At 39.7% G+C, this 23,350-nt stretch overlaps 12 non-coding genes and 4 pseudogenes across 12 annotated transcripts; all 16 read right to left on the bottom strand.

The window, feature by feature from the left end:
- Positions 1-1,131: 1,131 nt before the first annotated feature.
- On the bottom strand, positions 1,132-1,250 carry LOC131350487 (5S ribosomal RNA). The gene has a single exon (XR_009204269.1). It is a non-coding gene; the product is annotated as a 5S ribosomal RNA (ribosomal RNA).
- Positions 1,251-2,527: 1,277 nt separating this feature from the next.
- Positions 2,528-2,646, bottom strand: LOC131350486 (5S ribosomal RNA). The gene has a single exon (XR_009204268.1). It is a non-coding gene; the product is annotated as a 5S ribosomal RNA (ribosomal RNA).
- Positions 2,647-3,963: 1,317 nt separating this feature from the next.
- Positions 3,964-4,082, bottom strand: LOC131350485 (5S ribosomal RNA). The gene has a single exon (XR_009204267.1). It is a non-coding gene; the product is annotated as a 5S ribosomal RNA (ribosomal RNA).
- A 1,294-nt stretch (positions 4,083-5,376) lies between these two features.
- Positions 5,377-5,495, bottom strand: LOC131350403 (5S ribosomal RNA). The gene has a single exon (XR_009204216.1). It is a non-coding gene; the product is annotated as a 5S ribosomal RNA (ribosomal RNA).
- A 1,315-nt stretch (positions 5,496-6,810) lies between these two features.
- LOC131350396 (5S ribosomal RNA) lies at positions 6,811-6,928 on the bottom strand. The gene has a single exon (XR_009204209.1). It is a non-coding gene; the product is annotated as a 5S ribosomal RNA (ribosomal RNA).
- A 1,286-nt stretch (positions 6,929-8,214) lies between these two features.
- On the bottom strand, positions 8,215-8,332 carry LOC131350419 (5S ribosomal RNA; annotated as a pseudogene).
- A 1,284-nt stretch (positions 8,333-9,616) lies between these two features.
- LOC131350390 (5S ribosomal RNA) lies at positions 9,617-9,734 on the bottom strand. The gene has a single exon (XR_009204204.1). It is a non-coding gene; the product is annotated as a 5S ribosomal RNA (ribosomal RNA).
- Positions 9,735-11,044: 1,310 nt separating this feature from the next.
- Positions 11,045-11,161, bottom strand: LOC131350414 (5S ribosomal RNA; annotated as a pseudogene).
- Positions 11,162-12,459: 1,298 nt separating this feature from the next.
- Positions 12,460-12,576, bottom strand: LOC131350413 (5S ribosomal RNA). The gene has a single exon (XR_009204226.1). It is a non-coding gene; the product is annotated as a 5S ribosomal RNA (ribosomal RNA).
- Positions 12,577-13,880: 1,304 nt separating this feature from the next.
- Positions 13,881-13,997, bottom strand: LOC131350412 (5S ribosomal RNA). The gene has a single exon (XR_009204225.1). It is a non-coding gene; the product is annotated as a 5S ribosomal RNA (ribosomal RNA).
- A 1,282-nt stretch (positions 13,998-15,279) lies between these two features.
- Positions 15,280-15,398, bottom strand: LOC131350407 (5S ribosomal RNA). Its single transcript, XR_009204220.1, has one exon. It is a non-coding gene; the product is annotated as a 5S ribosomal RNA (ribosomal RNA).
- A 1,302-nt stretch (positions 15,399-16,700) lies between these two features.
- Positions 16,701-16,817, bottom strand: LOC131350400 (5S ribosomal RNA). The gene has a single exon (XR_009204213.1). It is a non-coding gene; the product is annotated as a 5S ribosomal RNA (ribosomal RNA).
- Positions 16,818-18,110: 1,293 nt separating this feature from the next.
- On the bottom strand, positions 18,111-18,227 carry LOC131350411 (5S ribosomal RNA). Its single transcript, XR_009204224.1, has one exon. It is a non-coding gene; the product is annotated as a 5S ribosomal RNA (ribosomal RNA).
- Positions 18,228-19,528: 1,301 nt separating this feature from the next.
- Positions 19,529-19,646, bottom strand: LOC131350389 (5S ribosomal RNA). The gene has a single exon (XR_009204203.1). It is a non-coding gene; the product is annotated as a 5S ribosomal RNA (ribosomal RNA).
- A 1,287-nt stretch (positions 19,647-20,933) lies between these two features.
- Positions 20,934-21,050, bottom strand: LOC131350440 (5S ribosomal RNA; annotated as a pseudogene).
- Positions 21,051-22,451: 1,401 nt separating this feature from the next.
- On the bottom strand, positions 22,452-22,560 carry LOC131350432 (5S ribosomal RNA; annotated as a pseudogene).
- Positions 22,561-23,350: the final 790 nt, after the last annotated feature.

Below are 23,350 nucleotides of genomic sequence, written 5' to 3'. Positions count from 1 at the left end.
AAACTTTCTGTCTCACCACCTGCAACCCACACGCGCCTCTCCACCTCTTGGGATTACTAACACTTAATGACATCTTACTCTGCTTAATTTGACAAAATATTTAAACAGGCACGTTGCACGCTGCATCTTAGCTTCTTGCTTTATTTTCATGCCACATCAATAAAACACTTGACATACAGCAGATTGCTGCGAGAGAAAGTAAGGTGTCTTTGAACAGGCTATTACCACTTCATCCACATATACTTTTCTTGCTTCAATTATTACTTCGTTAAAAACAATTCAGAGCAACAATTTAAATGCCGCAACAACTACAAGAGCCACATGTCTGCTCTCTTCTTCTTTGTTCAGGAGTTGGACGCATTACCGCCACCAGCTGATCTGGAGAGTGGGGCCGGCTTCCAACGCGAGCGAGTGAGAGAGCGCGTGAGTGCGTGCGCGCTCTCTCTCTCTCTCTCTCTCTCTCTCTCTGCGTTTACAGCATTTGCTAGACGAGTCTATCAAAGGGGATTTTACACAAGTGCTTGAATTGGAAACTTCAGAACATATCTAGAAATAAAGAACACTGTACACAATCTGAACAAACCTGCAACATCCAATTGTTTGTTGGAGCATCTAAGACGCTCATGTTATAAGTGCAAATGCTACTACTACGACTGTTACGGACAGGAATCATAGTAGAAGAAGTAGCAGTAGTAAGAAAAATAATTAAAAATAATAACGAAATACACGAATAAAAGAATAATCACGAGATTGGTATCATCAAGAAATGTGACTATGATATCTGCTACGTGAAGTCCGTCCATTCTAGAAACATACACCCTCCGAAATAAATAACTTTATGTAAAAAAAAGTTTCTTCATAAGAAAATAGAATAATAATTGTATTTTAATGGAATATGCGAGTGATTGTTTGAATGAATGAATGAATGAATGAATGAATGAATGAAGTGGAAAATAAATAAGGTAGGGATAATTCTGTGATTTGAGCATGAATTTGTGTCGAGGTGATTGATTGCTTGTTGATTTTGTCACATGTGTCTCTGTGTGTGATCTCTGTGTAGTAATAAATGAATGCAAGTTGAAGGTGTTTTTGAGTTTGAAAAGTTGCAGTAGAGACTTTTGACGGTGAAAAAGCTTACAGCACCTGGTATTCCCAGGCGGTCTCCCATCCAAGTACTAACCAGGCCCGACCCTGCTTAGCTTCCGAGATCGGACGAGATCGGGCGTTCTCAGGGTGGTATGGCCGTAAGCGAGAAAGCAGTTTCAATAAGGTCTCTTTATAGTGTACGATGTAGATGACTCCGTTTCTTTTCTTTTTTTATTTGATTTATTTTAAAGTCACTCATTCGCGTCTCAGTTTGCTGTTGGGTGGAGAGAACAACCGCTTCATCCATATCAAACTTTCTGTCTCACCACCTGCAACCCACACGCGCCTCTCCACCTCTTGGGATTACTAACACTTAATGACATCTTACTCTGCTTAATTTGACAAAATATTTAAACAGGCACGTTGCACGCTGCATCTTAGCTTCTTGCTTTATTTTCATGCCACATCAATAAAACACTTGACATACAGCAGATTGCTGCGAGAGAAAGTAAGGTGTCTTTGAACAGGCTATTACCACTTCATCCACATATACTTTTCTTGCTTCAATTATTACTTCGTTAAAAACAATTCAGAGCAACAATTTAAATGCCGCAACAACTACAAGAGCCACATGTCTGCTCTCTTCTTCTTTGTTCAGGAGTTGGACGCATTACCGCCACCAGCTGAACTGGAGAGAGGGGCCGGCTTCCAACGCGAGCCAGTGAGAGAGCGCGTGAGTGCGTGCGCTCTCTCTCTCTCTCTCTCTCTCTCTCTGCGTTTACGGCATTTGCTAGACGAGTCTATCAAAGGGGATTTTACACAAGTGCTTGAATTGGAAACTTCAGAACATATCTAGAAATAAAGAACACTGTACACAATCTGAACAAACCTGCAACATCCAATTGTTTGTTGGAGCATCTAAGACGCTCATGTGATAAGTGCAAATGCTACTACTACGACTGTTACGGACAGGAATCATAGTAGTAGTAGTAGCAGTAGTAAGAAAAATAATTAAAAATAATAACGAAATACACGAATAAAAGAATAATCACGAGATTGGTATCATCAAGAAATGTGACTATGATATCTGCTACGTGAAGTCCGTCCATTCTAGAAACATACAGCCTCCGAAATAAATAACTTTATGTAAAAAAAAGTTTCTAAATTAGAAAATAGAATAATAATTGTAGTTTAAAGGAATATGCGAGTGACTGTTTGAATGAATGAATGAATGAATGAATGAATGAATGAATGAAGTGGAAAATAAATAAGGTAGGGATAATTCAGTGATTTGAGCATGAATTTGTGTCGAGGTGATTGATTGCTTGTTGATTTTGTCACATGTGTCTCTGTGTGTGATCTCTGTGTAGTAATAAATGAATGCAAGTTGAAGGTGTTTTTGAGTTTGAAAAGTTGCAGTAGAGACTTTTGACGGTGAAAAAGCTTACAGCACCTGGTATTCCCAGGCGGTCTCCCATCCAAGTACTAACCAGGCCCGACCCTGCTTAGCTTCCGAGATCGGACGAGATCGGGCGTTCTCAGGGTGGTATGGCCGTAAGCGAGAAAGCAGTTTCAATAAGGTCTCTTTATAGTGTACGATGTAGATGACTCCGTTTCTTTTCTTTTCTTTTTTTCTTTTATTTATTTTAAAGTCACTCATTCGCGTCTCAGTTTGCTGTTGGGTGGAGAGAACAACCGCTTCATCCATATCAAACTTTCTGTCTCACCACCTGCAACCCACACGCGCCTCTCCACCTCTTGGGATTACTAACACTTAATGACATCTTACTCTGCTTAATTTGACAAAATATTTAAACAGGCACGTTGCACGCTGCATCTCAGCTTCTTGCTTTATTTTCATGCCACATCAATAAAACACTTGACATAAGACAGAAGATTGCTGCGAGAGAAAGTAAGGTGTTTTTGAACAGGCTATTACCACTTCATCCACAAATACTTTTCTTGCTTCAATTATTACTTCGTTAAAAACAATTCAGAGCAACAATTTAAATGCCGCAACAACTACAAGAGCCACATGTCTGCTCTCTTCTTCTTTGTTCAGGAGTTGGACGCATTACCGCCACCAGCTGAACTGGAGAGAGGGGCCGGCTTCCAACGCGAGCGAGTGAGAGAGCGCGTGAGTGCGTGCGCTCTCTCTCTCTCTCTCTCTCTCTCTCTCTCTCTCTCTCTGCGTTTACAGCATTTGCTAGACGAGTCTATCAAAGGGGATTTTACACAAGTGCTTGAATTGGAAACTTCAGAACATATCTAGAAATAAAGAACACTGTACACAATCTGAACAAACCTGCAACATCCAATTGTTTGTTGGAGCATCTAAGACGCTCATGTTATAAGTGCAAATGCTACTACTACGACTGTTACGGACAGGAATCATAGTAGTAGTAGTAGCAGTAGTAAGAAAAATAATTAAAAATAATAACGAAATACACGAATAAAAGAATAATCACGAGATTGGTATCATCAAGAAATGTGACTATGATATCTGCTACGTGAAGTCCGTCCATTCTAGAAACATACACCCTCCGAAATAAATAACTTTATGTAAAAAAAAGTTTCTTAATAAGAAAATAGAATAATAATTGTAGTTTAAAGGAATATGCGAGTGATTGTTTGAATGAATAAATGAATGAATGAATGAATGAATGAATGAATGAATGAATGAATGAATGAAGTGGAAAATAAATAAGGTAGGGATAATTCTGTGATTTGAGCATGAATTTGTGTCGAGGTGATTGATTGCTTGTTGATTTTGTCACATGTGTCTCTGTGTGTGATCTCTGTGTAGTAATAAATGAATGCAAGTTGAAGGTGTTTTTGAGTTTGAAAAGTTGCAGTAGAGACTTTTGACGGTGAAAAAGCTTACAGCACCTGGTATTCCCAGGCGGTCTCCCATCCAAGTACTAACCAGGCCCGACCCTGCTTAGCTTCCGAGATCGGACGAGATCGGGCGTTCTCAGGGTGGTATGGCCGTAAGCGAGAGAGCACTTTCAATAAGGGCTCTTTATAGTGTACGATGTAGATGACTCCGTTTCTTTTCTTTTTTTATTTGATTTATTTTAAAGTCACTCATTCGCGTCTCAGTTTGCTGTTGGGTGGAGAGAACAACCGCTTCATCCATATCAAACTTTCTGTCTCACCACCTGCAACCCACACGCGCCTCTCCACCTCTTGGGATTACTAACACTTAATGACATCTTACTCTGCTTAATTTGACAAAATATTTAAACAGGCACGTTGCACGCTGCATCTCAGCTTCTTGCTTTATTTTCATGCCACATCAATAAAACACTTGACATAAGACAGAAGATTGCTGCGAGAGAAAGTAAGGTGTCTTTGAACAGGCTATTACCACTTCATCCACATATACTTTTCTTGCTTCAATTATTACTTCGTTAAAAACAATTCAGAGCAACAATTTAAATGCCGCAACAACTACAAGAGCCACATGTCTGCTCTCTTCTTCTTTGTTCAGGAGTTGGACGCATTACCGCCACCAGCTGAACTGGAGAGAGGGGCCGGCTTCCAACGCGAGCGAGTGAGAGAGCGCGTGAGTGCGTGCGCTCTCTCTCTCTCTCTCTCTCTCTCTCTCTCTCTCTCTGCGTTTACAGCATTTGCTAGACGAGTCTATCAAAGGGGATTTTACACAAGTGCTTGAATTGGAAACTTCAGAACATATCTAGAAATAAAGAACACTGTACACAATCTGAACAAACCTGCAACATCCAATTGTTTGTTGGAGCATCTAAGACGCTCATGTGATAAGTGCAAATGCTACTACTACGACTGTTACGGACAGGAATCATAGTAGTAGTAGTAGCAGTAGTAAGAAAAATAATTAAAAATAATAACGAAATACACGAATAAAAGAATAATCACGAGATTGGTATCATCAAGAAATGTGACTATGATATCTGCTACGTGAAGTCCGTCCATTCTAGAAACATACACCCTCCGAAATGAATAACTTTATGTAAAAAAAAGTTTCAAAATTAGAAAATAGAATAATAATTGTAGTTTAAAGGAATATGCGAGTGACTGTTTGAATGAATGAATGAATGAATGAATGAATGAATGAATGAATGAAGTGGAAAATAAATAAGGTAGGGATAATTCTGTGATTTGAGCATGAATTTGTGTCGAGGTGATTGATTGCTTGTTGATTTTGTCACATGTGTCTCTGTGTGTGATCTCTGTGTAGTAATAAATGAATGCAAGTTGAAGGTGTTTTTGAGTTTGAAAAGTTGCAGTAGAGACTTTTGACGGTGAAAAAGCTTACAGCACCTGGTATTCCCAGGCGGTCTCCCATCCAAGTACTAACCAGGCCCGACCCTGCTTAGCTTCCGAGATCGGACGAGATCGAGGCGTTCTCAGGGTGGTATGGCCGTAGCGAGAAGCAGTTTCAATAAGGGCTCTTTATAGTGTACGATGTAGATGACTCCGTTTCTTTTCTTTTTTTTATTTGATTTATTTTAAAGTCACTCATTCGCGTCTCAGTTTGCTGTTGGGTGGAGAGAACAACCGCTTCATCCATATCAAACTTTCTGTCTCACCACCTGCAACCCACACGCGCCTCTCCACCTCTTGGGATTACTAACACTTAATGACATCTTACTCTGCTTAATTTGACAAAATATTTAAACAGGCACGTTGCACGCTGCATCTTAGCTTCTTGCTTTATTTTCATGCCACATCAATAAAACACTTGACATACAGCAGATTGCTGCGAGAGAAAGTAAGGTGTCTTTGAACAGGCTATTACCACTTCATCCACATATACTTTTCTTGCTTCAATTATTACTTCGTTAAAAACAATTCAGAGCAACAATTTAAATGCCGCAACAACTACAAGAGCCACATGTCTGCTCTCTTCTTCTTTGTTCAGGAGTTGGACGCATTACCGCCACCAGCTGAACTGGAGAGAGGGGCCGGCTTCCAACGCGAGCCAGTGAGAGAGCGCGTGAGTGCGTGCGCTCTCTCTCTCTCTCTCTCTCTCTCTCTCTCTCTCTCTCTCTCTCTCTCTGCGTTTACGGCATTTGCTAGACGAGTCTATCAAAGGGGATTTTACACAAGTGCTTGAATTGGAAACTTCAGAACATATCTAGAAATAAAGAACACTGTACACAATCTGAACAAACCTGCAACATCCAATTGTTTGTTGGAGCATCTAAGACGCTCATGTTATAAGTGCAAATGCTACTACTACGACTGTTACGGACAGGAATCATAGTAGAAGAAGTAGCAGTAGTAAGAAAAATAATTAAAAATAATAACGAAATACACGAATAAAAGAATAATCACGAGATTGGTATCATCAAGAAATGTGACTATGATATCTGCTACGTGAAGTCCGTCCATTCTAGAAACATACACCCTCCGAAATGAATAACTTTATGTAAAAAAAAGTTTCTTCATAAGAAAATAGAATAATAATTGTATTTTAATGGAATATGCGAGTGATTGTTTGAATGAATGAATGAATGAATGAATGAATGAATGAATGAATGAATGAATGAATGAAGTGGAAAATAAATAAGGTAGGGATAATTCTGTGATTTGAGCATGAATTTGTGTCGAGGTGATTGATTGCTTGTTGATTTTGTCACATGTGTCTCTGTGTGTGATCTCTGTGTAGTAATAAATGAATGCAAGTTGAAGGTGTTTTTGAGTTTGAAAAGTTGCAGTAGAGACTTTTGACGGTGAAAAAGCTTACAGCACCTGGTATTCCCAGGCGGTCTCCCATCCAAGTACTAACCAGGCCCGACCCTGCTTAGCTTCCGAGATCGGACGAGATCGGGCGTTCTCAGGAGGGTATGGCCGTAGCGAAGAGCAGTTTCAATAAGGGCTCTTTATAGTGTCTGATGTAGATGACTCCGTTTCTTTTCTTTTCTTTTTTTATTTGATTTATTTTAAAGTCACTCATTCGCGTCTCAGTTTGCTGTTGGGTGGAAGAACAACCGCTTCATCCATATCAAACTTTCTGTCTCACCACCTGCAACCCACAGCGCCTCTCCACCTCTTGGGATTACTAACACTTAATGCCATCTTACTCTGCTTAAAGTAACAAAATAGTTAAACAGGCACGTTGCACATCTGCATCTTAGCTTCTTGCTTTATTTTCATGCCACATCAATAAAACACTTGACATACAGCAGATTGCTGCGAGAGAAAGTAAGGTGTCTTTGAACAGGCTATTACCACTTCATCCACATATACTTTTCTTGCTTCAATTATTACTTCGTTAAAAACAATTCAGAGCAACAATTTAAATGCATAACAACTACAAGAGCCACATGTCTGCTCTCTTCTTCTTTGTTCAGGAGTTGGGCGCATTACATACCAGCTGAACTGGAGAGTGGGGCCGGCTTCCAGCGAGCCAGTGAGAGAAGCGGCGTGAGTGCGTGCGCTCTCTCTCTCTCTCTCTCTCTCTCTCTCTCTGCGTTTACAGCATTTGCTAGACGAGTCTATCAAAGGGGATTTTACACAAGTGCTTGAATTGGAAACTTCAGAACATATCTAGAAATAAAGAACACTGTACACAATCTGAACAAACCTGCAACATCCAATTGTTTGTTGGAGCATCTAAGGCAGCTCATGTTATAAGTGCAAATGCTACTACTACGACTGTTACGGACAGGAATCATAGTAGTAGTAGTAGCAGTAGTAAGAAAAATAATTAAAAATAATAACGAAATACGAATAAAAAGAATAATCACGAGATTGGTATCATCAAGAAATGTGACTATGATATCTGCTCACGTGAAGTCCGTCCATTCTAGAAACATACACCCTCGAAATAAATAACTTTATGTAAAAAAAGTTTCTTCATAAGAAAATAGAATAATAATTGTATTTTAATGGAATATGCAGTGATTGTTTGAATGAATGAATGAATGAATGAATGAATGAATGAATGAATGAATGAAGTGGAAAATAAATAAGGTAGGGATAATTCTGTGATTTGAGCATGAATTTGTGTCGAGGTGATTGATTGCTTGTTGATTTTGTCACATGTGTCTCTGTGTGTGATCTCTGTGTAGTAATAAATGAATGCAAGTTGAAGGTGTTTTGAGTTTGAAAAGTTGCAGTAGAGACTTTTGGCGGTGAAAAAGCTTACAGCACCTGGTATTCCCAGGCGGTCTCCCATCCAAGTACTAACCAGGCCCGACCCTGCTTAGCTTCGAGATCGGACGAGATCGAGGCGTTCTCAGGGTGGTATGGCCGTAGCGAGAGAGCACTTTCAATAAGGGCTCTTTATAGTGTGCGATGTAGATGACTCCGTTTCTTTTCTTTTTATTTGATTTATTTTAAAGTCACTCATTAGCGTCTCAGTTTGCTGTTGGGTGGAGAGAACAACCGCTTCATCCATATCAAACTTTCTGTCTCACCACCTGCAACCCACAGCGCCTCTCCACCTCTTGGGATTACTAACACTTAATGACATCTTACTCTGCTTAATTTGACAAAATATTTAAACAGGCACGTTGCCGCTGCATCTTAGCTTCTTGCTTTATTTTCATGCCACATCAATAAAACACTTGACATAAGACAGAAGAAAGCTGCGAGAGAAAGAAAGGTGTCTTTGAACAGGCTATTACCACTTCATCCACATATACTTTTCTTGCTTCAATTATTACTTCGTTAAAAACAATTCAGAGCAACAATTTAAATGCATAACAACTACAAGAGCCACATGTCTGCTCTCTTCTTCTTTGTTCAGGAGTTGGGCGCATTACCGCCACCAGCTGAACTGGAGAGAGGGCCGGCTTCCAACGAGCCAGTGAGAGGCGCGTGCGTGCGTGCGCGCTCTCTCTCTCTCTCTCTCTCTCTCTCTGCGTTTACAGCATTTGCTAGACGAGTCTATCAAAGGGGATTTTACACAAGTGCTTGAATTGGAAACTTCAGAACATATCTAGAAATAAAGAACACTGTACACAATCTGAACAAACCTGCAACATCCAATTGTTTGTTGGAGCATCTAAGGCAGCTCATGTGATAAGTGCAAATGCTACTACTACGACTGTTACGGACAGGAATCATAGTAGTAGTAGTAGCAGTAGTAAGAAAAATAATTAAAAATAATAACGAAATACACGAATAAAAGAATAATCACGAGATTGGTATCATAAAGAAATGTGACTATGATATCTGCTCACGTGAAGTCCGTCCATTCTAGAAACATACAGCCTCCGAAATAAATAACTTTATGTAAAAAAGTTTCTAAATTAGAAAATAGAATAATAATTGTAGTTTAAAGGAATATGCAGTGATTGTTTGAATGAATGAATGAATGAATGAATGAATGAATGAATGAATGAATGAATGAAGTGGAAAATAAATAAGGTAGGGATAATTCAGTGATTTGAGCATGAATTTGTGTCGAGGTGATTGATTGCTTGTTGATTTTGTCACATGTGTCTCTGTGTGTGATCTCTGTGTAGTAATAAATGAATGCAAGTTGAAGGTGTTTTTGAGTTTGAAAAGTTGCAGTAGAGACTTTTGGCGGTGAAAAAGCTTACAGCACCTGGTATTCCCAGGCGGTCTCCCATCCAAGTACTAACCAGGCCCGACCCTGCTTAGCTTCCGAGATCGGACGAGATCGGGCGTTCTCAGGGTGGTATGGCCGTAGCGAGAAAGCAGTTTCAATAAGGGCTCTTTATAGTGTGCGATGTAGATGACTCCGTTTCTTTTCTTTTCTTTTTTTGATTTATTTTAAAGTCACTCATTCGCGTCTCAGTTTGCTGTTGGGTGGAGAGAACACCCGCTTCATCCATATCAAACTTTCTGTCTCACCACCTGCAACCCACAGCGCCTCTCCACCTCTTGGGATTACTAACACTTAATGACATCTTACTCTGCTTAATTTGACAAAATATTTAAACAGGCACGTTGCACGCTGCATCTTAGCTTCTTGCTTTCTTTTCATGCCACATCAATAAAACACTTGACATAACACAGCAGATTGCTGCGAGAGAAAGTAAGGTGTCTTTGAACAGGCTATTACCACTTCATCCACAAATACTTCTCTTGCTTCAATTATTACTTCGTTAAAAACAATTCAGAGCAACAATTTAAATGCATAACAACTACAAGAGCCACATGTCTGCTCTCTTCTTCTTTGTTCAGGAGTTGGGCGCATTACCGCCACCAGCTGAACTGGAGAGTGGGGCCGGCTTCCAGCGCGAGCCAGTGAGAGAGCGCGTGAGTGCGTGCGCTCTCTCTCTCTCTCTCTCTCTCTCTCTCTCTCTCTCTCTCTCTCTGCGTTTACAGCATTTGCTAGACGAGTCTATCAAAGGGGATTTTACACAAGTGCTTGAATTGGAAACTTCAGAACATATCTAGAAATAAAGAACACTGTACACAATCTGAACAAACCTGCAACATCCAATTGTTTGTTGGAGCATCTAAGGCGCTCATGTTATAAGTGCAAATGCTACTACTACGACTGTTACGGACAGGAATCATAGTAGTAGTAGTAGCAGTAGTAAGAAAAATAATTAAAAATAATAACGAAATACACGAATAAAAGAATAATCACGAGATTGGTATCATCAAGAAATGTGACTATGATATCTGCTACGTGAAGTCCGTCCATTCTAGAAACATACACCCTCGAAATAAATAACTTTATGTAAAAAAAGTTTCTTAATAAGAAAATAGAATAATAATTGTAGTTTAAAGGAATATGCAGTGATTGTTTGAATGAATGAATGAATGAATGAATGAATGAATGAATGAATGAATGAATGAATGAAGTGGAAAATAAATAAGGTAGGGATAATTCTGTGATTTGAGCATGAATTTGTGTCGAGGTGATTGATTGCTTGTTGATTTTGTCACATGTGTCTCTGTGTGTGATCTCTGTGTAGTAATAAATGAATGCAAGTTGAAGGTGTTTTTGAGTTTGAAAAGTTGCAGTAGAGACTTTTGTCGCTGAAAAAGCTTACAGCACCTGGTATTCCCAGGTGGTCTCCCATCCAAGTACTAACCAGGCCCGACCCTGCTTAGCTTCGAGATCGGACGAGATCAGGCGTTCTCAGGGTGGTATGGCCGTAGCGAGAGAGCACTTTCAATAAGGGCTCTTTATAGTGTGCGATGTAGATGACTCCGTTTCTTTTCTTTTCTTTTTTATTTGATTTATTTTAAAGTCACTCATTCGCGTCTCAGTTTGCTGTTGGGTGGAGAGAACAACCGCTTCATCCATATCAAACTTTCTGTCTCACCACCTGCAACCCACAGCGCCTCTCCACCTCTTGGGATTACTAACACTTAATGACATCTTACTCTGCTTAATTTGACAAAATATTTAAACAGGCACGTTGCATCTGCATCTTAGCTTCTTGCTTTATTTTCATGCCACATCAATAAAACACTTGACATAAGACAGAAGATTGCTGCGAGAGAAAGTAAGGTGTCTTTGAACAGGCTATTACCACTTCATCCACATATACTTTTCTTGCTTCAATTATTACTTCGTTAAAAACAATTCAGAGCAACAATTTAAATGCCATAACAACTACAAGAGCCACATGTCTGCTCTCTTCTTCTTTGTTCAGGAGTTGGGCGCATTACCGCCACCAGCTGAACTGGAGAGAGGGGCCGGCTTCCAGCGAGCCAGTGAGAGAAGCGTGAGTGCGTGAGCTCTCTGTCTCTCTCTCTCTCTCTCTCTCTCTCTGCGTTTACAGCATTTGCTAGACGAGTCTATCAAAGGGGATTTTACACAAGTGCTTGAATTGGAAACTTCAGAACATATCTAGAAATAAAGAACACTGTACACAATCTGAACAAACCTGCAACATCCAATTGTTTGTTGGAGCATCTAAGGCAGCTCATGTTATAAGTGCAAATGCTACTACTACGACTGTTACGGACAGGAATCATAGTAGTAGTAGTAGCAGTAGTAAGAAAAATAATTAAAAATAATAACGAAATACGAATAAAAAGAATAATCACGAGATTGGTATCATCAAGAAATGTGACTATGATATCTGCTCACGTGAAGTCCGTCCATTCTAGAAACATACACCCTCGAAATAAATAACTTTATGTAAAAAAAGTTTCTTAATAAGAAAATAGAATAATAATTGTAGTTTAAAGGAATATGCAGTGATTGTTTGAATGAATGAATGAATGAATGAATGAATGAATGAATGAATGAATGAATGAATGAAGTGGAAAATAAATAAGGTAGGGATAATTCTGTGATTTGAGCATGAATTTGTGTCGAGGTGATTGATTGCTTGTTGATTTTGTCACATGTGTCTCTGTGTGTGATCTCTGTGTAGTAATAAATGAATGCAAGTTGAAGGTGTTTTGAGTTTGAAAAGTTGCAGTAGAGACTTTTGACGGTGAAAAAGCTTACAGCACCTGGTATTCCCAGGCGGTCTCCCATCCAAGTACTAACCAGGCCCGACCCTGCTTAGCTTCGAGATCGGACGAGATCGGGCGTTCTCAGGGTGGTATGGCCGTAGCGAGAGCAGTTTCAATAAGGGCTCTTTATAGTGTCACGATGTAGATGACTCCGTTTCTTTTCTTTTCTTTTTTATTTGATTTATTTTAAAGTCACCCATTCGCGTCTCAGTTTGCTGTTGGGTGGAGAGAACAACCGCTTCATCCATATCAAACTTTCTGTCTCACCACCTGCAACCCACAGCGCCTCTCCACCTCTTGGGATTACTAACACTTAATGACATCTTACTCTGCTTAATTTGACAAAATATTTAAACAGGCACGTTGCACGCTGCATCTTAGCTTCTTGCTTTATTTTCATGCCACATCAATAAAACACTTGACATAAGACAGCAGATTGCTGCGAGAGAAAGTAAGGTGTCTTTGAACAGGCTATTACCACTTCATCCACAAATACTTTTCTTGCTTCAATTATTACTTCGTTAAAAACAATTCAGAGCAACAATTTAAATGCATAACAACTACAAGAGCCACATGTCTGCTCTCTTCTTCTTTGTTCAGGAGTTGGGCGCATTACCGCCACCAGCTGAACTGGAGAGTGGGGCCGGCTTCCAACGCGAGCCAGTGAGAGGCGCGTGAGTGCGTGCGCTCTCTCTCTCTCTCTCTCTCTCTCTCTCTCTCTGCGTTTACAGCATTTGCTAGACGAGTCTATCAAAGGGGATTTTACACAAGTGCTTGAATTGGAAACTTCAGAACATATCTAGAAATAAAGAACACTGTACACAATCTGAACAAACCTGCAACATCCAATTGTTTGTTGGAGCATCTAAGGCAGCTCATGTTATAAGTGCAAATGCTACTACTACGACTGTTACGGACAGGAATCATAGTAGTAGTAGTAGCAGTAGTAAGAAAAATAATTAAAAATAATAACGAAATACACGAATAAAAAGAATAATCACGAGATTGGTATCATCAAGAAATGTGACAAAGATATCTGCTACGAGAAGTCCGTCCATTCTTGAAACATACACCCTCGAAATAAATAACTTTATGTAAAAAAAGTTTCTTAATAAGAAAATAGAATGATAATTGTAGTTTAAAGGAATATGCAGTGATTGTTTGAATGAATGAATGAATGAATGAATGAATGAATGAATGAATGAATGAATGAATGAATGAAGTGCAAAATAAATAAGGTAGGGATAATTCTGTGATTTGAGCATGAATTTGTGTCGAGGTGATTGATTGCTTGTTGATTTTGTCACATGTGTCTCTGTGTGTGATCTCTGTGTAGTAATAAATGAATGCAAGTTGAAGGTGTTTTGAGTTTGAAAAGTTGCAGTAGAGACTTTTGGCGGTGAAAAAGCTTACAGCACCTGGTATTCCCAGGCGGTCTCCCATCCAAGTACTAACCAGGCCCGACCCTGCTTAGCTTCGAGATCGGACGAGATCGGGCGTTCTCAGGGTGGTATGGCCGTAGCGAGAGCACTTTCAATAAGGGCTCTTTATAGTGTCACGATGTAGATGACTCCGTTTCTTTTCTTTTTATTTGATTTATTTTAAAGTCACTCATTCGCGTCTCAGTTTGCTGTTGGGTGGAGAGAACAACCGCTTCATCCATATCAAACTTTCTGTCTCACCACCTGCAACCCACAGCGCCTCTCCACCTCTTGGGATTACTAACACTTAATGACATCTTACTCTGCTTAATTTGACAAAATATTTAAACAGGCACGTTGCATCTGGATCTTAGCTTCTTGCTTTATTTTCATGCCACATCAATAAAACACTTGACATACAGCAGATTGCTGCGAGAGAAAGTAAGGTGTCTTTGAACAGGCTATTACCACTTCATCCACATATACTTTTCTTGCTTCAATTATTACTTCGTTAAAAACAATTCAGAGCAACAATTTAAATGCATAACAACTACAAGAGCCACATGTCTGCTCTCTTCTTCTTTGTTCAGGAGTTGGGCGCATTACCGCCACCAGCTGAACTGGAGAGAGGGCCGGCTTCCAACGAGCCAGTGAGAGGGCGTGAGTGCGTGCGCTCTCTCTCTCTCTCTCTCTCTCTCTCTCTCTCTGCGTTTACAGCATTTGCTAGACGAGTCTATCAAAGGGGATTTTACACAAGTGCTTGAATTGGAAACTTCAGAACATATCTAGAAATAAAGAACACTGTACACAATCTGAACAAACCTGCAACATCCAATTGTTTGTTGGAGCATCTAAGGGGTCCAGGTTTTATGTGCAAATGCTACTACTACGACTGTTACGGACAGGAATCATAGTAGTAGTAGTAGCAGTAGTAAGAAAAATAATTAAAAATAATAACGAAATACGAATAAAGAATAATCACGAGATTGGTATCATCAAGAAATGTGACTATGATATCTGCTACGTGAAGTCCGTCCATTCTAGAAACATACACCCTCCGAAATAAATAACTTTATGTAAAAAAAGTTTCTAAATAAGAAAATAGAATAATAATTGTAGTTTAAAGGAATATGCAGTGATTGTTTGAATGAATGAATGAATGAATGAATGAATGAATGAATGAATGAATGAATGAATGAAGTGGAAAATAAATAAGGTAGGGATAATTCTGTGATTTGAGCATGAATTTGTGTCGAGGTGATTGATTGCTTGTTGATTTTGTCACATGTGTCTCTGTGTGTGATCTCTGTGTAGTAATAAATGAATGCAAGTTGAAGGTGTTTTGAGTTTGAAAAGTTGCAGTAGAGACTTTTGACGGTGAAAAAGCTTACAGCACCTGGTATTCCCAGGCGGTCTCCCATCCAAGTACTAACCAGGCCCGACCCTGCTTAGCTTCCGAGATCGGACGAGTTCGAGGCGTTCTCAGGGTGGTATGGCCGTAGCGAGAAAGCAGTTTCAATAAGGGCTCTTTATGGTGTGCGATGTAGATGACTCCGTTTCTTTTCTTTTCTTTTTTTATTTGATTTATTTTAAAGTCACTCATTCGCGTCTCAGTTTGCTGTTGGGTGGAGAGAACAACCGCTTCATCCATATCAAACTTTCTGTCTCACCACCTGCAACCCACACGCGCCTCTCCACCTCTTGGGATTACTAACACTTAATGACATCTTACTCTGCTTAATTTGACAAAATATTTAAACAGGCACGTTGCGCTGCATCTTAGCTTCTTGCTTTATTTTCATGCCACATCAATAAAACACTTGACATAAGACAGCAGATTGCTGCGAGAGAAAGTAAGGTGTCTTTGAACAGGCTATTACCACTTCATCCACAAATACTTTTCTTGCTTCAATTATTACTTCGTTAAAAACAAAGGAGAGCAACAATTTAAATGCATAACAACTACAAGAGCCACATGTCTGCTCTCTTCTTCTTTGTTCAGGAGTTGGGCGCATTACCGCCACCAGCTGAACTGGAGAGAGGGCCGGCTTCCAGCGAGCCAGTGAGAGGCGCGTGAGTGCGTGCGCTCTCTCTCTCTCTCTCTCTCTCTCTCTCTCTCTCTCTCTGCGTTTACAGCATTTGCTAGACGAGTCTATCAAAGGGGATTTTACACAAGTGCTTGAATTGGAAACTTCAGAACATATCTAGAAATAAAGAACACTGTACACAATCTGAACAAACCTGCAACATCCAATTGTTTGTTGGAGCATCTAAGGCAGCTCATGTTATAAGTGCAAATGCTACTACTACGACTGTTACGGACAGGAATCATAGTAGTAGTAGTAGCAGTAGTAAGAAAAATAATTAAAAATAATAACGAAATACACGAATAAAGAATAATCACGAGATTGGTATCATCAAGAAATGTGACTATGATATCTGCTACGTGAAGTCCGTCCATTCTAGAAACATACACCCTCGAAATAAATAACTTTATGTAAAAAAAGTTTCTTAATAAGAAAATAGAATAATAATTGTAGTTTAAAGGAATATGCAGTGATTGTTTGAATGAATGAATGAATGAATGAATGAATGAATGAATGAATGAATGAATGAATGAAGTGGAAAATAAATAAGGTAGGGATAATTCTGTGATTTGAGCATGAATTTGTGTCGAGGTGATTGATTGCTTGTTGATTTTGTCACATGTGTCTCTGTGTGTGATCTCTGTGTAGTAATAAATGAATGCAAGTTGAAGGTGTTTTGAGTTTGAAAAGTTGCAGTAGAGACTTTTGGCGGTGAAAAAGCTTACAGCACCTGGTATTCCCAGGCGGTCTCCCATCAAGTACTAACCAGGCCCGACCCTGCTTAGCTTCCGAGATCGGACGAGATCGGGCGTTCTCAGGGTGGTATGGCCGTAGCGAGAAAGCAGTTTCAATAAGGGCTCTTTATAGTGTCTGCGATGTAGATGACTCCGTTTCTTTTCTTTTCTTTTTTATTTGATTTATTTTAAAGTCACTCATTCGCGTCTCAGTTTGCTGTTGGGTGGAGAGAACAACCGCTTCATCCATATCAAACTTTCTGTCTCACCACCTGCAACCCACAGCGCCTCTCCACCTCTTGGGATTACTAACACTTAATGACATCTTACTCTGCTTAATTTGACAAAATATTTAAACAGGCACGTTGCACGCTGCATCTTAGCTTCTTGCTTTATTTTCATGCCACATCAATAAAACACTTGACATAAGACAGAAGATTGCTGCGAGAGAAAGTAAGGTGTTTTTGAACAGGCTATTACCACTTCATCCACAAATACTTTTCTTGCTTCAATTATTACTTCGTTAAAAACAATTCAGAGCAACAATTTAAATGCATGACAACTACAAGAGCCACATGTCTGCTCTCTTCTTCTTTGTTCAGGAGTTGGGCGCATTACCGCCACCAGCTGAACTGGAGAGAGGGGCCGGCTTCCAGCGAGCCAGTGAGAGGCGGCGTGAGTGCGTGCGCTCTCTCTCTCTCTCTCTCTCTCTCTCTCTCTGCGTTTACAGCATTTGCTAGACGAGTCTATCAAAGGGATTTTACACAAGTGCTTGAATTGGAAACTTCAGAACATAACTAGAAATAAAGAACACTGTACCCAACCTGTACAAACCGGCAACATCCAATTGTTTGTTGGAGCATCTAAGGCAGCTCATGTTATAAGTGCAAATGCTACTACTACGACTGTTACGGACAGGAATCATAGTAGTAGTAGTAGCAGTAGTAAGAAAAATAATTAAAAATAATAACGAAATACGAATAAAGAATAATCACGAGATTGGTATCATCAAGAAATGTGACTATGATATCTGCTACGTGAAGTCCGTCCATTCTAGAAACATACACCCTCCGAAATAAATAACTTTATGTAAAAAAAGTTTCTTAATAAGAAAATAGAATAATAATTGTAGTTTAAAGGAATATCACAGTGATTGTTTGAATGAATGAATGAATGAATGAATGAATGAATGAATGAATGAATGAATGAAGTGGAAAATAAATAAGGTAGGGATAATTCTGTGATTTGAGCATGAATTTGTGTCGAGGTGATTGATTGCTTGTTGATTTTGTCACATGTGTCTCTGTGTGTGATCTCTGTGTAGTAATAAATGAATGCAAGTTGAAGGTGTTTTGAGTTTGAAAAGTTGCAGTAGAGACTTTTGACGGTGAAAGAGCTTACAGCACCTGGTATTCCCAGGCGGTCTCCCATCCAAGTACTAACCAGGCCCGACCCTGCTTAGCTTCGAGATCGGACGAGATCGGGCGTTCTCAGGGTGGTATGGCCGTAGCGAGAGAGCAGTTTCAATAAGGGCTCTTTATAGTGTCTGATGTAGATGACTCCGTTTCTTTTCTTTTCTTTTTTTATTTGATTTATTTTAAAGTCACTCATTCGCGTCTCAGTTTGCTGTTGGGTGGAGAGAACAACCGCTTCATCCATATCAAACTTTCTGTCTCACCACCTGCAACCCACAGCGCCTCTCCACCTCTTGGGATTACTAACACTTAATGACATCTTACTCTGCTTAATTTGACAAAATATTTAAACAGGCACGTTGCACGCTGCATCTTAGCTTCTTGCTTTATTTTCATGCCACATCAATAAAACACTTGACATAAGACAGCAGATTGCTGCGAGAGAAAGTAAGGTGTCTTTGAACAGGCTATTACCACTTCATCCACAAATACTTTTCTTGCTTCAATTATTACTTCGTTAAAAACAATTCAGAGCAACAATTTAAATGCATAACAACTACAAGAGCCACATGTCTGCTCTCTTCTTCTTTGTTCAGGAGTTGGGCGCATTACCGCCACCAGCTGAACTGGAGAGAGGGCCGGCTTCCAGCGAGCCAGTGAGAGGCGGCGTGAGTGCGTGCGCTCTCTCTCTCTCTCTCTCTCTCTCTCTCTCTCTCTCTCTGCGTTTACAGCATTTGCTAGACGAGTCTATCAAAGGGGATTTTACACAAGTGCTTGAATTGGAAACTTCAGAACATATCTAGAAATAAAGAACACTGTACACAATCTGAACAAACCTGCAACATCCAATTATTTGTTGGAGCATCTAAGGCAGCTCATGTTATAAGTGCAAATGCTACTACTACGACTGTTACGGACAGGAATCATAGTAGTAGTAGTAGCAGTAGTAAGAAAAATAATTAAAAATAATAACGAAATACGAATAAAAAGAATAATCACGAGATTGGTATCATCAAGAAATGTGACTTTGATATCTGAGCCGTGAAGTCCCTCCATTCTAGAAACATACACCCTCCGAAATAAATAACTTTATGTAAAAAAAGTTTCTTAATAAGAAAATAGAATAATAATTGTAGTTTAAAGGAATATGCAGTGATTGTTTGAATGAATGAATGAATGAATGAATGAATGAATGAATGAATGAATGAATGAAGTGGAAAATAAATAAGGTAGGGATAATTCTGTGATTTGAGCATGAATTTGTGTCGAGGTGATTGATTGCTTGTTGATTTTGTCACATGTGTCTCTGTGTGTGATCTCTGTGTAGTAATAAATGAATGCAAGTTGAAGGTGTTTTGAGTTTGAAAAGTTGCAGTAGAGACTTTTGGCGGTGAAAAAGCTTACAGCACCTGGTATTCCCAGGCGGTCTCCCATCCAAGTACTAACCAGGCCCGACCCTGCTTAGCTTCCGAGATCGGACGAGATCGGGCGTTCTCAGGGTGGTATGGCCGTAGCGAGAGAGCACTTTCAATAAGGGCTCTTTATAGTGTGCTGATGTAGATGACTCCGTTTCTTTTCTTTTTTATTTGATTTATTTTAAAGTCACTCATTCGCGTCTCAGTTTGCTGTTGGGTGGAGAGAACAACCGCTTCATCCATATCAAACTTTCTGTCTCACCACCTGCAACCCACAGCGCCTCTCCACCTCTTGGGATTACTAACACTTAATGACATCTTACTCTGCTTAATTTGACAAAATATTTAAACAGGCACGTTGCACATCTGCATCTTAGCTTCTTGCTTTATTTTCATGCCACATCAATAAAACACTTGACATAAGACAGAAGATTGCTGCGAGAGAAAGTAAGGTGTCTTTGAACAGGCGATTACCACTTCATCCACATATACTTTTCTTGCTTCAATTATTACTTCGTTAAAAACAATTCAGAGCAACAATTTAAATGCATAACAACTACAAGAGCCACATGTCTGCTCTCTTCTTCTTTGTTCAGGAGTTGGGCGCATTACATACCAGCTGAACTGGAGAGAGGGCCGGCTTCCAGCGAGCCAGTGAGAGAAGCGGCGTGAGTGCGTGCGCTCTCTCTCTCTCTCTCTCTCTCTCTCTCTCTCTCTGCGTTTACGGCATTTGCTAGACGAGTCTATCAAAGGGGATTTTACACAAGTGCTTGAATTGGAAACTTCAGAACATATCTAGAAATAAAGAACACTGTACACAATCTGAACAAACCTGCAACATCCAATTGTTTGTTGGAGCATCTAAGGCGCCCATGTGATAAGTGCAAATGCTACTACTACGACTGTTACGGGCAGGAATCATAGTAGTAGTAGTAGCAGTAGTAAGAAAAATAATTAAAAATAATAACGAAATACGAATAAAAGAATAATCACGAGATTGGTATCATCAAGAAATGTGACTATGATATCTGCTACGTGAAGTCCGTCCATTCTAGAAACATACAGCCTCGAAATAAATAACTTTATGTAAAAAAAGTTTCTAAATTAGAAAATAGAATAATAATTGTAGTTTAAAGGAATATCACAGTGATTGTTTGAATGAATGAATGAATGAATGAATGAATGAATGAATGAATGAATGAAGTGGAAAATAAATAAGGTAGGGATAATTCAGTGATTTGAGCATGAATTTGTGTCGAGGTGATTGATTGCTTGTTGATTTTGTCACATGTGTCTCTGTGTGTGATCTCTGTGTAGTAATAAATGAATGCAAGTTGAAGGTGTTTTGAGTTTGAAAAGTTGCAGTAGAGACTTTTGACGGTGAAAAAGCTTACAGCACCGGGTATTCCCAGGCGGTCTCCCATCCAAGTCCTAACCAGGCCCGACCCTGCTTAGCTTCGAGATCGGACGAGATCAGGCGTTCTCAGGGTGGTATGGCCGTAGCGAGAGAACAGTTTCAATAAGGGCTCTTTATAGTGTGCGATGTAGATGACTCCGTTTCTTTTCTTTTCTTTTTATTTGATTTATTTTAAAGTCACTCATTCGCGTCTCAGTTTGCTGTTGGGTGGAGAGAACAACCGCTTCATCCATATCAAACTTTCTGTCTCACCACCTGCAACCCACAGCGCCTCTCCACCTCTTGGGATTACTAACACTTAATGACATCTTACTCTGCTTAATTTGACAAAATATTTAAACAGGCACGTTGCGCTGCATCTTAGCTTCTTGCTTTCTTTTCATGCCACATCAATAAAACACTTGACATAACACAGCAGATTGCTGCGAGAGAAAGTAAGGTGTCTTTGAACAGGCTATTACCACTTCATCCACAAAAACTTTTCTTGCTTCAATTATTACTTCGTTAAAAACAATTCAGAGCAACAATTTAAATGCATAACAACTACAAGAGCCACATGTCTGCTCTCTTCTTCTTTGTTCAGGAGTTGGACGCATTACCGCCACCAGCTGATCTGGAGAGTGGGGCCGGCTTCCAACGCGAGCGAGTGAGAGAGCGCGTGAGTGCGTGCGCTCTCTCTGTCTCTCTCTCACTCTCTCTCTCTCTCTTTCTCTCTCTCTCTTTCTCTGCGTTTACAGCATTTGCTAGACGAGTCTATCAAAGGGGATTTTACACAAGTGCTTGAATTGGAAACTTCAGAACATATCTAGAAATAAAGAACACTACACAATCTGAACAAACCTGCAACATCCAATTGTTTGTTGGAGCATCTAAGACGCTCATGTTATAAGTGCAAATGCTACTACTACGACTGTTACGGACAGGAATCATAGTAGTAGTAGTAGCAGTAGTAAGAAAAATAATTAAAAATAATAACGAAATTCACGAATAAAAGAATAATCACGAGATTGGTATCATCAAGAAATGTGACTATGATATCTGCTACGTGAAGTCCGTCCATTCTAGAAACATACACCCTCCGAAATAAATAACTTTATGTAAAAAAAAGTGACTATGATATCTGCTACGTGAAGTCCGTCCATTCTAGAAACATACAGCCTCCGAAATAAATAACTTTCTGTAAAAAAAGTTTCTTTATAAGAAAATAGAATAATAATTGTAGTTTAAAGGAATATGCGAGTGATTGTTTGAATGAATGAATGAATGAATGAATGAATGAATGAATGAATGAATGAATGAATGAAGTGGAAAATGAATAAGGTAGGGATAATTCTGTGATTTGAGCATGAATTTGTGTCGAGGTGATTGATTGCTTGTTGATTTTGTCAGATGTGTCTCTGTGTGTGATCTCTGTGTAGTAATAAATGAATGCAAGTTGAAGGTGTTTTGAGTTTGAAAAGTTGCAGTAGAGACTTTTGACGGTGAAAAAGCTTACAGCACCGGGTATTCCCAGGCGGTCTCCCATCCAAGTACTAACCAGGCCCGACCCTCCTTAGCTTCCGAGATCGGGCGTTCTCAGGGTGGTATGGCCGTTAGCGAAAGCAGCTACAATGAGGGCACTTTATAGTGTACGATGTAGATGACACCGTACCTTTTCTTTTCTCTTTTTATTTTATTTTTTTTAAAGTCACGCATTCGCGTCTCAGTTTGCTGTTGGGTGGAGAGAACAACCGCTTCATCCATATCAAACTTTCTGTCTCACCACCTGCAACCCACAGCGCCTCTCCACCTCTTGGGATTACTAACACTTAATGACATCTTACTCTGCTTAATTTGACAAAATATTTAAACAGGCACGTTGCACGCTGCATCTCAGCTTCTTGCTTTATTTTCATGCCACATCAAAAAAACACTTGACATAAGACAGAAGATTGCTGCGAGAGAAAGTAAGGTGTCTTTGAACAGGCTATTACCACTTCATCCACAAATACTTCTCTTGCTTCAATTATTACTTCGTTAAAAACAATTCAGAGCAACAATTTAAATGCATAACAACTACAAGAGCCACATGTCTGCTCTCTTCTTCTTTGTTCAGGAGTTGGGCGCATTACCGCCACCAGCTGATCTGGAGAGTGGGGCCGGCTTCCAGCGGCGAGTGAGAGAGCGGCGTGAGTGCGTGCGCTCTCTCTCTCTCTCTCTCTCTCTCTCTCTCTCTGCGTTTACAGCATTTGCTAGACGAGTCTATCAAAGGGGATTTTACACAAGTGCTTGAATTGGAAACTTCAGAACATATCTAGAAATAAAGAACACTGTACACAATCTGAACAAACCTGCAACATCAATTGTTTGTTGGAGCATCTAAGGCAGCTCATGTTATAAGTGCAAAT

Source organism: Hemibagrus wyckioides, unplaced genomic scaffold (genome assembly GCF_019097595.1).
Source record: "Hemibagrus wyckioides isolate EC202008001 unplaced genomic scaffold, SWU_Hwy_1.0 Contig35, whole genome shotgun sequence".
Classification (NCBI taxonomy): Eukaryota; Metazoa; Chordata; class Actinopteri; order Siluriformes; family Bagridae; genus Hemibagrus; species Hemibagrus wyckioides.
This window is presented reverse-complemented; position numbering and strand designations above follow the sequence as displayed.